The 14,447-nt window shown below is 33.1% G+C and overlaps 1 protein-coding gene across 7 annotated transcripts in view; it reads left to right on the top strand.

Moving 5' to 3' along the window:
* Window positions 1-14,447, top strand: part of LOC106142488 (caskin-2) — a 232,426-nt gene that overhangs the window by 198,640 nt on the left and 19,339 nt on the right. The window lies entirely within an intron of this gene.

Genomic DNA, 14,447 nt, shown 5'->3' with positions numbered 1-14,447 from the left:
GAGCGTGACACGAAAGCTCTTATTTTTTGTGAGTATCTAATTCATTTTCTGGTTATTACGTGTAAACTGCTTAACATCACATTTATGTCTTACAATAAACATGTTTTGAATGAGTCACTTATGTATGAGAGTTAAACTAATGGGGTAAGTAAGGGAAGGAGATGCGACCTGTTAATATATATGTAACTTACAAGTGTTCCCGAGTTTAGCTGCTATAGAGAGATAAAAAAAAATTATATACTTATTTAGGATTTCTTCAGATTATTATATTGTATTATGTTGAAAAAAACCATTGACGAATTCGTATAAATATCCCGAAGAGTATTAAATATCGAAACCCTATAAAAATCTTCTAATAGGTACTAATCTATTCTACTAAGAATGTAGTTCTCTAAAACACCCAATTTCTTTTCTAAAATCATTAACTGCATTTACCTACAAAACAAAAACGAACATCAACACCTTTTCAAAATTGGTTAAAAACAAAAAAGCCGACAAGGAGTCGATGTTGGTGGCTTTTTTAGGGTATTGTGAGCCTACCTCGATTCTTGGAGGAAGTGGTGTCGCACGTTTTCGTTCCCCATTGTTCAATCTCATCAGTATGCCTAAATTAACTCTGTTCTTGTCGTGACCGAACGGCGACGATCGTCCGATGACCCGAATATAGCCTTTTGTAAATGAGTAAAACCAAAAGGAACTTTCTAAGGCATATTTATTTACTTTTCGTCCTTCCCGGTAGACATCTGTTTGTCTTTTTTTTTAAGGCAGAAGTATTTGATGATTTCGTTTCTTTAGTCGCCTTCTGCATCATTCACAGGAAATCATAGAGATGTCTCTTTTCTTACACAAAACTGATGGAGAATAATCGGGATATTTTTTTTCATAATTGTCATGTTATGTCACATGTCACTTTAATTATGTATGTTTTAGGCATTAAATTTATTATATGGTTATAAATAATTCAAATATTTAAATATCATATTAACGTTTAAAACCATTAACATTAAATAAGGAATTAACTGAAACAGGAAACATTAACAGAAAACAACACAGTGAATTGAATACAAAAATGTAAATACAAAACCATATTTGCAAGCATTTTATAATGTGCTTATTTTAAAATTCCTGGCACGGCGAGACCCACGCCTGCAGCGTTATAAAATTCATTGTTATTATAATAATATAAATATACGATGTTATCACATCCATACGGCTTGTTTAGTATTCCACGACATTTTTAACGCGTGTCCCTCGATAGAGTGTAAAAAAAATCAATCGGATTATTGAATTCGTACTTTAATCTCAATTACTTCTACTTTTAGGTGCTTTTGGTACAACTTTATTTAAAAAAAAGTTATAGTGTATAAATATGATAAAATATTATTAGCTACAGCTTTAGCGTAAGATGGTGCAACAGTAATCATGTATCGTGATGATATAATTATTTAATGTAAATGAAACATGTAAATAATGTTTGCCTACCTATTTCTTTATGCTATAACTGAATGGTAGGATTTCATTTTAATGCAAAATTTTATTATTCCAGATAATTTGCAACGCTGACTAATAATAATCATAAATTTGTTGCTCTATGGTCAATAAAAACTGTTTTATGACATGGCTCAATCCGTTCAATAGGTGAGCTGTTCATAGGCGCCAAATAATTTTAAAGTAAAAAATTAGTAGAAGATTTATGTACAAGTTTCATCGTTCCAGTTCAGTGATCTTCTTGTATTAAATTTGATTTAGTAATTCTGTATGTCTATATCTCTTGTTTTTTTTTTTAATAATGATCAACAACAAACCTACATAAAGAAAAAAAAGACGTTATTACTGCGTGGTAATATTTTTTATGGAAATCATAACTAATGCATTATAAAGGTGCGTGCACAACTCGGCACGTCTAAATTTCGGCACGGCACATAAATCCAGCATGTGCACGCCCACGGCGACACCGGCGCACAGGGTTATGGCCGCTTCTAAGAAACCTTGAAAAAAAGACTTTTGATTATTCGCTTAAGGTGCAGGAAAGTGTCTATACTTGCATTTTGACGTATGACTATACAGTGTTTGTAATGATATGAGTAATCCTTGAAATGAATCCAGCATTAATATAAGTAGTTTTGTTTTGACCTAATATGTATAATGTAAATAACTTTTTTTATATATTGAAGGCGTAATACACAGAATAGGTATTTGATTTTACATCGATTACAAACTTGTGTAACTAGATTGTGTGAGTACAGTCGTTTTTCTATTGTTTTTCGGAACTCAAACTTTACCCGAAACTAAATAATGAATGTTTTGAATAAGTATATTTCAGAATCGCTGTTCTCCCAATTCCACACACAAAATGCAACGGGAACATTACAACAAAATCACAATAAAAAGATGCGTTTGCGTCAGATGACATCCTTATTATGCTAAGCGCGGACGCGATTTTAAGGGCTGTCTCAGACGTGTTATTTACGGCGAGGCTCATTACAAATTCTATGTATGAATTTAGCTCAACTCTGTTGCACAATTTAAAAACATGATACGTTTGAGTTTCGCCGATTCGTCGGTGTTTGTCAACTAACTTCAGTTTATAGGCAAAAGCACGAAAAGTAACTGTGATTGCATGTTGCAAACGGGAGTAGGCAGATATTTCCGTTTATGCAAGCATGTTTGTAATCTGTTCGCCAAGATAAACATAAGCCTTGCAAAATTAACGTCAATGTCATCAGCTTATTTTCAATTAATATTCAGCAAAACAAGTGATCACGCCACTTTGCAATAAAAATACAATTTGATGTATTCCTCTATCTACAATACATTTTTCACGTCGCTCCCGTGGGAATTTTTAGACAAAAGTAGCTTATTTTTGACCTCGGCTAATTACCAAAATGAATATGGATTCGATTATTATAAATATTTATTATACTTATCTCCTTTAGAATCAAAGCTTTTGTATATTTATATATGAACCAACATACCACACCCAACCGCAGGCAAAATATTGTGAATTTGTACCGAATATTTTAAAAACTTAATTAGGAGTTCAAACCCAAACCACTGCAATACATAGATTATCGTTTTTTATAACTCAGAAAAGGTGAACATAACAAAACTATTTTGCAATCAAGTTAAAACTATAGAATAAATCACACAAAAAGACGACCTTGCTGATTGCCTCCTAACCGTACGGTAGACTTTGACGTATGACCTGAAATAACCCTTTCCACATCCCAAATTCATATAATAAAAAGAATCTCGGGAGATCCTTGCAGGCCCGGGGTGACAGCTTGATTTACCCCGCTGTATGATTTGTTACACTTTGTTACGTGTTACCACATGATTTGTGGCTGTTGTTGCTTTTTATACGGCTTTAACGAGTCTCTCCGGTGAAATTACAGTTGCGTCGGCAAGCTCGCATTATGTGCAATTACCTGTATTTAGCCGTAGCTAATAAAAGGTGATATGTTCTTGGTAAATTGTATGTCAGTTGCAAGACGGTTATGAAATTAGCGGAAAATGTAACTTATACAGAAACTGCAGAGAGACGGAAAACTGGTCTGTTGTTATTTTTGTATTTAAGTATATCTTATTAAATTTATATATTATGTGCCAAAATTAATTATAGACGCACATAATGAGTATATTTCACGGAAATGTACTCCTTTGATTAGTGTTAGTGTCCGAGATTTTTTTGGTTTTAGGTATTTTTTACTATAAATTAATGATTGAAGACAATGATTAAAGAATAACTTATTTCTTATTGAACCAAATAAACCAAATAAAATATTGAATTCCAAGATCCAAATCGTTTAATCGCTATGACGTAATTTGGATTTACGGCGCAAACTCACGCCGGAATGCGTCGACCACGTGGCAGAATTTACGACATGTCTGCGCCCAAATTAACTGAGGCGAGGCAGCCTTAACGTTAAGTCAATGGCGCGTAATGGCGTCGGTCCAATCAATTAGGACATGCTGGGTGACCGCGCCAGACAACGTGCGCTCGCCACCCGCGCGGTGTGACACAGCCTTTATGCGTGAATTGCTTATAATGTTGCCTTCTTGGCCGTTACCGTGTCTCGGCTTGACTTCACAAATGTCACTGAATTAATACTAGCTATCAATGTTCTGAAACAAAATCAAACTGAGACAAAGACTGCCGGCTCTGTCTACCTCGCAAAGGAAAATGACATGGTTATATTTATGTATGTAGAACAACATAAATCGCAGTCTTAAAATCATTACAACATCTTACTAACAGATAATTGTCAAAACATAAGTCTATAACATCGCGAGGCACGAATGCAATAGGTAGTCGTCCGTTATCAAAAAATGAAATCTACATAAACATGTGACTTTTTTGCCAAATCACGAAATCATACTCAATGATTATGATTATCCATCCAAAATCATGGTCAAAGGCGCACTCCGGGCTATCTCCAGAGAGCGGAGGTGTTACCGGGACTAACGTTAGGATAAACTGGAATATACATACCTACATACATAAGACACTGATAGACTGATAGGCTCAAATCATTTCGCGCCATTCAAATATTCTGCGCAGGAATGACGGTGTAAAATTGTAATAGTGTAAACACGCAGAAGAAGTAATTGGACGCCTGTAATCCAGCCAACCAGATGTATATCTATGGTCGCAGTTCAGTCCAGATAAGCCTTGCAATAACAATTATTTTTTACAGTTCCATTCCACGTTCGTTCATCTGTGGATCCCCTATGCAACACAATTAGCTACCGAATGAACTCTCCCCTCACTCATTCCAAATTGAATAACGCAATTGTATGGCGTCATTTAAAAGAAATTGAGAACGGTTTTGTAAAGGCAAATGGGTTTCGTTTAACTTTTATCAGATATGTTGATAGGATGGTGTAGTTGCAACGAAACGTGTTAAATTTCGAACACTCGATTAATTGGAGATGGATTTTTATTACGATTCTTTTTGATATTCTAATGTCAAAATTTGTTTTGAAAACAAACAATTCAATTAAGTATGAAGTGCTCTTTATTAAAAAAACATATATTATTTAAAACAGTAAGTACGTAAGTACATACTGTAATCGTTGTAAAAAAACATAGGAAATCACAAATTAGAAGACACCTCCCTCAAACCGCCATGTTGTTTTCATAGTGTTAATAGATATCAAATTCATATAAATTCTATCATGTACATGGGTACCTACTTGGTAAATGCTTTATGGGATGACTATAATGACATTTAGATTACCGCCAAAAAGACAAGGCGAACAGTTTACAGCCAAGGATGTCATAAATTGTGTTGATTTATAGTGCTATTAGGTTTACATAATGCCTTCGTCTACTATCGATCATAGTTGTCAAGTTTTATGTGTTTTTAATCAACGGAGGCGGGCCTCATCCAATGGAAAGCTAGTTAGCCATGTTTAAATTAATTTACTTAATACATGTCTAAGGTCTAAACATACAGGTTAAAGATCATTGCAAACAAATTGTAGATTATAATTTTTTTTTACTTACTTTTTCTACAAATATCGAAGTTGATATTAAATACATAACTTTGCTTGAATCGTGGAGACACGTAAAACGCCCTAAATATTGGCATTTTCATCGATAATTCCAATACTTGGTATACTATATGTATATTAGTAGCGATTTTACTCAACCTAACTCAAGGTTGAATTATTTAATCATCTGACATCACCATGCGGTGTTTATTGTCTTAGATGATGTGATGGGTTCATCTGTAGCGTTTCAATTAAATCTGAATGTATTTCACTGTAGTAGAGTAAGAAATATGTGTTAGTACGGGCGATGATTAATAAATTGCTCTTGTGTTCATTGCTAACGCCAATTCAACCAAAGTTTTATAATTAAATAGTAGTCTGATTTGGCGCAGGTAAGTGGTAAGGTAAGTGCCTTACGAACTTTTGTTTGACGAAATGGACTTTTTTAAGTAGGACTTTCTTTTTAAATTTTTATCCATTACATGGCAGACGGAGCTAATAGGCTTCAAGACACTCGTATGGAATCAGATAGTGGCATGTTGTTAGCCCATAGTCTGAAGTATAAATATATGTATTTTAGACGAGTTAAGAACTGTAAGTTGTAACTTGAAGCATTCTCGATAAGTCGGATAGGTGAAATACTAATATTATTTCTAGCATCGCAAATTGCATGTTTGCTCTATAAAAGTCCCCAATCACAACAGCTCTGTTAATAACACCACTTCCAAATAAGATTATGCTATGATAGTGTAGTGATATGATTTACGTATTGGTGAACTTAAGGAATACTTCCATGATTCCGATGGATGAATGAATATGCAATAGAGAAAACACGGTATTCCAAAAAGTCATTTTACTTAAATGTCGCTAAATTAACGAACTAAAACAAATTTTACATGAAGGATAGTTATTGTTTCTTCAAATAGAACTTATTTCAGGTGTACCTACACTATTTACTTTATTATTTATATTTCCTATTAAAAACTACAGGTATTTTATGTATCAACACTTTTTGTAGACAAGCTATTTTGCAATGGTAAAAATGAAAGAAAATGTTTACTAGCAATTAATTAATATGGCTGCTGGCGAATATATTAATTGTCATTGCATGATTTGATTTTAGATTTGAATGGTATATAAAACCTCCAACTAACCGCTGTGTTGCTGATGTAATAACATCAACAATGCCAAAAAAACTAACAATAAAATAACTGCTCTGGTTCTTTTAAAACAATGTCTCACCTTCTGTCTTGTCCTGTCTACTCTAAATCTGGCAAGACGATGAAAAGGCGACAATATAACGTGCTATTCAGCAGGAAAAAAATAAAAAAAGTTGTCGTAGACATTTACTACTCAAAACGCTTGCTTCGGAATTGTACTTTAACTTAGGACCAGTTAATAGGCGTCGCCATTCAAGGCAGATCAACTTTGTCTCTGGATTTGAATACTATGACCTCTGGAAATCACTACAAGTAAATTGTTATTAATTAAGGTGCGTTTATGTTAAATGTCATAAGTAATAACTAATTAGCAACCTGTCACTATTTGAATCACAATTTATTTTTATTTAAACTTCATGCACGTACGCTACAGGTGGACTTAATGCCACAAGGCATTCTCTGCCAGTCGAACCACAATTCTAGATATCATTAAGCCAAATAGCTGAACGTGGCCTATCAGTGTTTTCAATACTGTTGGGTTTGTCTACCCCACAAGGGATACAGACGTGACCGTATGTATTAAATAAGTAACTGGACTGCATAGTCAGTTGGTGGGCTACACAGAAAGCTGCTTTATTACTCTTATCGTAACCTGATTTTAGCTATATCTTTAAATTATTAGCTTCAAAATTTTTATATGAAAAAAAACAAGGCCACGTCAATTCGTTAAAAGGTGTATTTCATCAAATGGTTGACTTATTATTTCAAAGGCCTAAATACTAGTCCACAGATATTTAGATTTCCAGTAGCTTGATCACCCAGAACATTCTTTTCAAGTTATTACTTAAGTAGGCTAAGTATTAAAATGCACGATAATCGATGATTTATAGATCGCCATAAAATACATTGATTACAGAAAGGTAAACCGGTATAAGATTTTCATTAGCTATACTTTTACTTCTACTTATTAACTATGAACAGTGCATTATCGTAGTATCGTATTGTATCGTATCGGATACATAAATCTGTAATTTGATGGTCGGTAAGGCTCAGTTTCAAATCCCACCTCGGCCATGTACCAAAGACTATTCGAAATTATGTACTGTGCATTATGCTTTACGATACAATTAATGCACCCTAATTAGGTAGGTGCTAAGTAGCGTCTAGGCTCTGATAATCTCTGATCGTTTATTAAATAAGTCACAAGCAAATGACTCGCACTATAAATAAACAGTCCACTGATATGTATTCACTACATCTTACTGAAGACCATAAAATGGTGATATAACAAACGACTATAGAGTCAAACAATTTTAATTAACCAAAGTCAAGAATACATTTTACAAGCTAAGAAACTAAATCAAGTTACAGTTAATGAAAAAACGCAACATAAGCAAGGCATGATAAAATATATCAAAATTTCTACTGAACTAGACTTTCTCGTAATAGATTTAACCTCAAGTAACCTGGAACCAATTGAAAATGTCACATAAGTCATAGCACTGACGGATAAATCCCAGCTTTCACTTTTATTGTATATGGATGTGGACAAACAAATCGTAAATCATTGTAACGAAAAGCCATTACATTCAAAGATGGCAACTAGGAGATTGAACCCAAAGAGATACATTGATCGCAAGAACTACTTTATCAGCTAAGATATGACACCTACGCGAGCCGCGACAAGACTGACTATAAATTACCTTCCCGCGAATCTTTTGTTTTGTCCCTACTACAATTTGGACCAAGTCTACTCAATGTTTAAATTCAGAGGTTTCTGCTGTAGGCTGTAAATAATAGTCACAAGTCATTAGGCCATGGTAAAATACGGCCAGAAAACTATTAGAATTCGAATGATTTCTGTATTTTAAAAAAACTGGAATATAAATATCGAGCAATAAAAATTTCTAAAGGAGTATGAAGAGTCCCGACTCGACAAGAACACTCTTTAAGAAGTTGATTGTACGGCCTTTAAACCACTTATAGATGCTGTTAAAATAATACGACTAAAAGCGTGTCACATAAGAAATAAGATGAATCTCTGAAGAAAGCAGTGATAAAATTTATCAGATGCGATAATAACAATAAAGTTGATTTTATCATTATTGTCGTTGTTAGATACAATCCTACAATTGATTCTAGGCTGGGCGTACTAGCCGGACTAGTTTCTTGTATAAATATCACATGCAAAACTGGATTCCCAGATAACATCACAAGTAGACCCATGTGTGTTGATATTAGGGCCACCTTTGCAATTTGCAATGCAAAATCAGTTAGGTTATGTCTGATGCAATGATGCTTTCATTTGCATTCAGATATTTGCTAAATATCTATTTGCCCTTTTTATGAAGCTATATGCTGCATTAATCATATTTATTTATTGAAAATTTTTAACCAATCTTGGATATAAATACATGCAAATTGCCCCGTTCGTCTGCTCATACTCCCACGGTATTTTTTGTCTACACGGTCATTAAAATAACATATCTGGACTAGTATTACTGTAGACTTAAATACCACGTAATGGCTGCATCAGTTCATGCCTGTTTTACTGGTATCATATGACAAACTGCAACCGTTCTTAAATTTATCTCAAGAGTAAAAAATCGTTTTTCATCTTGACCTAACCGTAGCTTGAACCCAGTACTTAAGGATCTAAAGGCCCGAACTACCACTGGGTCACAGGCAAGCCTACAAATTGCAGTGCATTTCCCATAAGTGCTACCTCACCACAACTTTTAGCACTTCTCATTTCCGTTACATCTCATTTACCTTTAACGGTACCTGTACCTAATTTCACTGATATGTTTGAAGCAGCTAGGTAACCTGTCTAAGCACTTGTGGATATTGCGATATCGATTAATTCTGCATCGATTCCTACTCGAAACATATGCAAACATTGCAAATTTAATGTAAGCTCTAATCAGGAGATAAGATAATGTCATGTGGGGATCTACCCAATCTAATATATTGCGTGAGGTGCCTACCGTTCTGTGCAATCATTACCAGTAATATTACCTGAAATTATTGATATCAATATTAATAGTGACATTATCGATTAATTTTGCTTCATTGTTGCAAAATGTGCTTCTCTACTTTGTAAAATGTAAATTTGATCATATTCACTCGTTCCGTTTAGAACTAAGTATTCCCTCGTCCACATTTTTATTCCAAGTTTGCATAATTGTGAGGTTAACGTTGTTGAGGAAAATGCTGCAGTCCAGTGTGTTACCGCTTCTTTTTGGAAGCGGCAGTAAACTTAGTTTTAAGTAATTTGTTTGACTTCAACCAATGTGAAACCAAGAGAAATGACAATTATTGAGTGATGTTGAAATGTTCCATAATAATGAATAACATTTTTTAAATTTTAATTGAAAACTATCGATCTGCTAACACAATTTTATTATTTATGATACTATGCGTGATGAATGTATGTATCATAATTGGTACCTACTTCCTTTTGTATTATTTGTTCGTCGTTTGGATCAGCCATTCCAATAGTTTTCTTTTTTTCTTTTACGCTATTTTTCCTCCTTACTTAGTCTCTCCTAATCCTTTCGAAACTTCTGATTATTGAACAAAAAATGGTTTGGAATGATTTATTTATTATGGGTTCTTGTTGTAATACGCTGTGCTGTGAGAGTTCTAACATAAACACTCAATATTAAACGCAAAACACTTTTGCCCGCCAATTTTATTGACAAATTCAAATTGCATCTCAAAATTTCAAAATATGGCGTCAGTGAATTTAGAAATATTTGTCAGAATTAGTTCCTGTGTGAAGGTACAAATTACAGCAGTTTGCCTAGCTATTGGCGTTATTTATCGTCGGATACGACTAAAAGCCGCTCACAATGATACATTCGTCTCAGATTAAAATCTGATTCGGACAAATCGCCACGTTTCCTTTATACCGAGTCTGCACGCGCACCGTTTCATTCGCTATGTTGTACGACTAGATTTAATTTCTAAATGTACTTAATTGAAGTTAACTGCTTTATCTAAATATATATTACCACTCATTACAATCTACACTAACTGTAAGCGAATTTAGAGCCTAAAATCTAAATGAATATCGTTCTTCTTCAACTGAAAGATAATTCGCCTATACCAATTTTTAAAACGACGAAAAAATTTGACTGAGAAAACTTTTTACAATTTATTAAATTAAATTTTTTACTCCACCTATGTATTGATATCTAATGAATCTGAAAATTTTTTCTAATAAATTGTAGCTCACTTTATTGTTCACTCTTTAAAAATTTACCAAAAAGCATTCTTTGTTATTTTTCTATTTAATATTCTCAATGTACAAATAAAACTCTTATTTTTATTGGCTCGTAAAACGCGTATACGTTGTTTAGATAAGATTAAATTAAACTTTAAAAGAATAATGGTACTTAATGTCGAAAATTATCTCATTATTTTAATAAAAATTAGCCACTTTCTTGGAGAGCTACCAAACAGTAGGTTAATCTTCATCATTGAATTAATTCACAATTTCCATACCAGTTCTTAATTACAATAATGATGCAGCCTCTTAATTCAAAAATCTTTATTAACCCATCCAAACAAACGTCAATTTAGAGTACAAAAAGTGACATTGATATATTGACTCAAAATTTCATATCACTAAAAAAAGTGGAGTATTATGGAGTAGGTATACGTAAAACTAAAATAAATCTAAATAAAACTAATTAATTAATTCGAAAAAGTTATCAGTTATTTCTTTAGCACTCTTCCAAAACTGCTTTAGGCAATAAAACGCTTTCTCCATGCTTGACCGTAGCTAATGATTGGCGCCAAAATTCCTTACCTCTGAGTTGTTTGTTACAAGCCGTAGCAAAGTACACTTTAAACAGTTATTTCTTGTTCAAACACACCAGACGCAATTCAAAATCTCAAGTTATTCTAAACGTAGCAATGAAAAGGCTCGTATCAAAACATTCGAGACCATGTTTAATCTTTTGATCTTGTGCTTCTTGTCCAATAATTTTACTGTGTACGACGTGCTTAAGGAAGGTAAACCATTACAATTTAATAGACCGTTCTGACCTAGTGGCCAGTCACGACCATTTGATCTGATCACCATATTAAACATATACAAATTGTATTATAAGTATAGAAATGATGTGCAATTTTCATTCACTGTCTCTTACTCATATAACCTACGGCTTTTCTGCAAGGAAATGCTTGGTCGTTGTTATGTTTTTATTTTCAGTGAGCTGTTACGATATTATTTGTACGACTGCTTTAACTGTGTTGTTCTTATCATACTTAAAATGTTTATCTGCGACCACTTCTTCGTGAAAACGATTAAAAGTTTAATTACAAAGCCAACAATTTTTATCTCATGATAACTTAATATTAAGAGTATCTTTTATAGAACCAAACGAAATCTTTACTTTTGTATTTACCATTTTATTTAATGTATTTTTATTCCTTGTTACAGGTAAGTTGCTGGCTAGAAGGATACTTGAGATTTTTGACTATCTAACATCAAGGAACAACAAATGAGGCTAATTTGGTAAACTTATAAGAACTGTGTGAATTTCGAAATTTCTGGAAGTTGATACATTTATGAATATTGGGATATAATACCCATTTCGTAATAAAAATATGTAAACCCGCAAATTGGCATGTATGAATGTAATAAATCTATATTCACAACCAATCGGCGACTATAAAGTGAGTTGAAATCGATTACGATAAAACCGTTCGCATTAATTCGATACAACAGATTGTTTAATAGTTGTTTATTGAACAATAATTTAATTGGTTACCACGAATGTTCTCAATGTTTTATTTATTGTTCATATTCAACGTCAAGTCCGACATGGTCCAGTTATACACGCACTATCGAAAGACCCCATTGACTTAGAAATACTGCACTCTTTATTAAAAGACCATCTGGTGCACAAAATAGGTTTGTTGTGTTCGACAAATACATTGCTTTCCTAAAAGTAATAAGAGTAAATAAACCTAATTCTCTTAATTATCTTCTTATTACATCTTATTTATTATGTGAGAATTTTCCTTTTTATTAATATCATGATTTTTAAAGCGTTTTTCTTTTGTTGTTATGTGTGTGTGTGTGTGTATATTATTAACTTATTTGGTATATAAACAATATAACAAATAAGTAAATAATATACAATCTATGTACGGACACAACGTGTATCGGAGCCATAAAATTGCTCACGATTCGTGAGGTACAATGGTAATATTATCTTCCATTGAATTATTGCAATGATATATTGTTGCATTGAAAAATTATCGCGGATTCATATCTCGGAATTCTCACAAGATTGTGGATGATTATCGTGATTCAAAAGTTAGGTATGACTAATTGGCCGGTCAGAGTAAATATGTAGAGAATTTTAAATAAAAACTTGATAGGTTTACCTATATGTATCCCCAAAATACAAAATAATATCTGGCTTTCACTCAGACTCAGGTCAGTCAAAATGATACTTTTTCCGTTTTTGATGCGTTGAAATTGAGTCTCGTACACGATAGAGGTTTTTTGACCGCAGACGTAACGAGTTTTTACAAGTATTTATAGATGAGGGTTGACTGCTGTCATATCATATACGCTCTAGGCAGTGCGGTCTTGCCTGCTCTAAAACCTTGAGTTTAATATGCTGTTTGATAGTCCAGATCATACCCATCTACCGAATTCAATCAAAGTATTATCAAACCAGCTATCAATACCTATAACTCACCCTTGCTATATCAAAAGCATTGGTCCTCCAATTTGCCGTCAATATAGAGTAACTACCCATATTTTTCAATTCTTTGAAGTGCTTACGCTTTTGACATACCAAGGGGTAAAATACACAGGTATTGATTGATGTCTGGTTCGATATTTGTGATGTGAGGGGCGGCTCCACATTCTTAATGTTCACCAACTTTTCTCCAAATAAGTAATAATGTAATTTATAACCAAATTCGCACGGCATTATTTGACAAAATTAAAAATGTAATTAAAATAGCCCCAACGCCGCTGGGCGGGTGGCCTCATTAAACGGTCAGGTAATTAGCAATTTTGTAAATGGGCTTATTCATTAATTTGCCGGGTGAACACAGCCTTAACTAAATAGAATGTGTTTCATAGTGTTTCACACTTAGTTTTGTTATAATGTACCCTCTTCTGGGTAATTGTCAAGATACATAGGTACTTATTTAACTACATACACTTTTTGCGCTTTATAAATTAGGTTACAAGGCTAGGTACTTCAATAGGGTTTACAAGATATGATGAAACCACAAAAAGCATACATAGGTACATGCAATATTTTTAGCAGACGTTTAAATTGAATTAGTTTATAAAACAAATTGTATGCATAAAATTTAATTATGTATTTTAAAAGTTCCGATGAATCACATACGAACAAATTAATTTGTTAAAACTATTCTTATATTTTATGAAGAGTGGTGCTAACACGTTATATTGCACCTTACATACCTATATCTTTGTAGGAAGTTGTATAATTTTATGTTCATCGGAATATATAAAATACAAATAAATTGAATCAATCAGAATCATCTATTATTATTTTTTCTCACGATCCGATTGAAATATATCAAACGTAATGAGCTAATTATGAGGATTTACTATAAATATTCTTTAGATACCCTCTTATCAGACGTAGTAACAAATGACTACTTAATTAACAGCTAAAACAACAGTTAAATTAATGACATTTGGAGACGCGGCAAGGATCAATACAACCAATCAATTAGGTACTTATTATCTTTAAAGCTTCCGTCTTTCTACATATATTAATG

Source organism: Amyelois transitella, chromosome 12, assembly GCF_032362555.1.
Source record: "Amyelois transitella isolate CPQ chromosome 12, ilAmyTran1.1, whole genome shotgun sequence".
In the NCBI taxonomy this organism is placed as follows: Eukaryota; Metazoa; Arthropoda; class Insecta; order Lepidoptera; family Pyralidae; genus Amyelois; species Amyelois transitella.
Note: the sequence above shows the minus strand (reverse complement) of the source record. Positions and strands in the feature narration are given on the sequence as shown.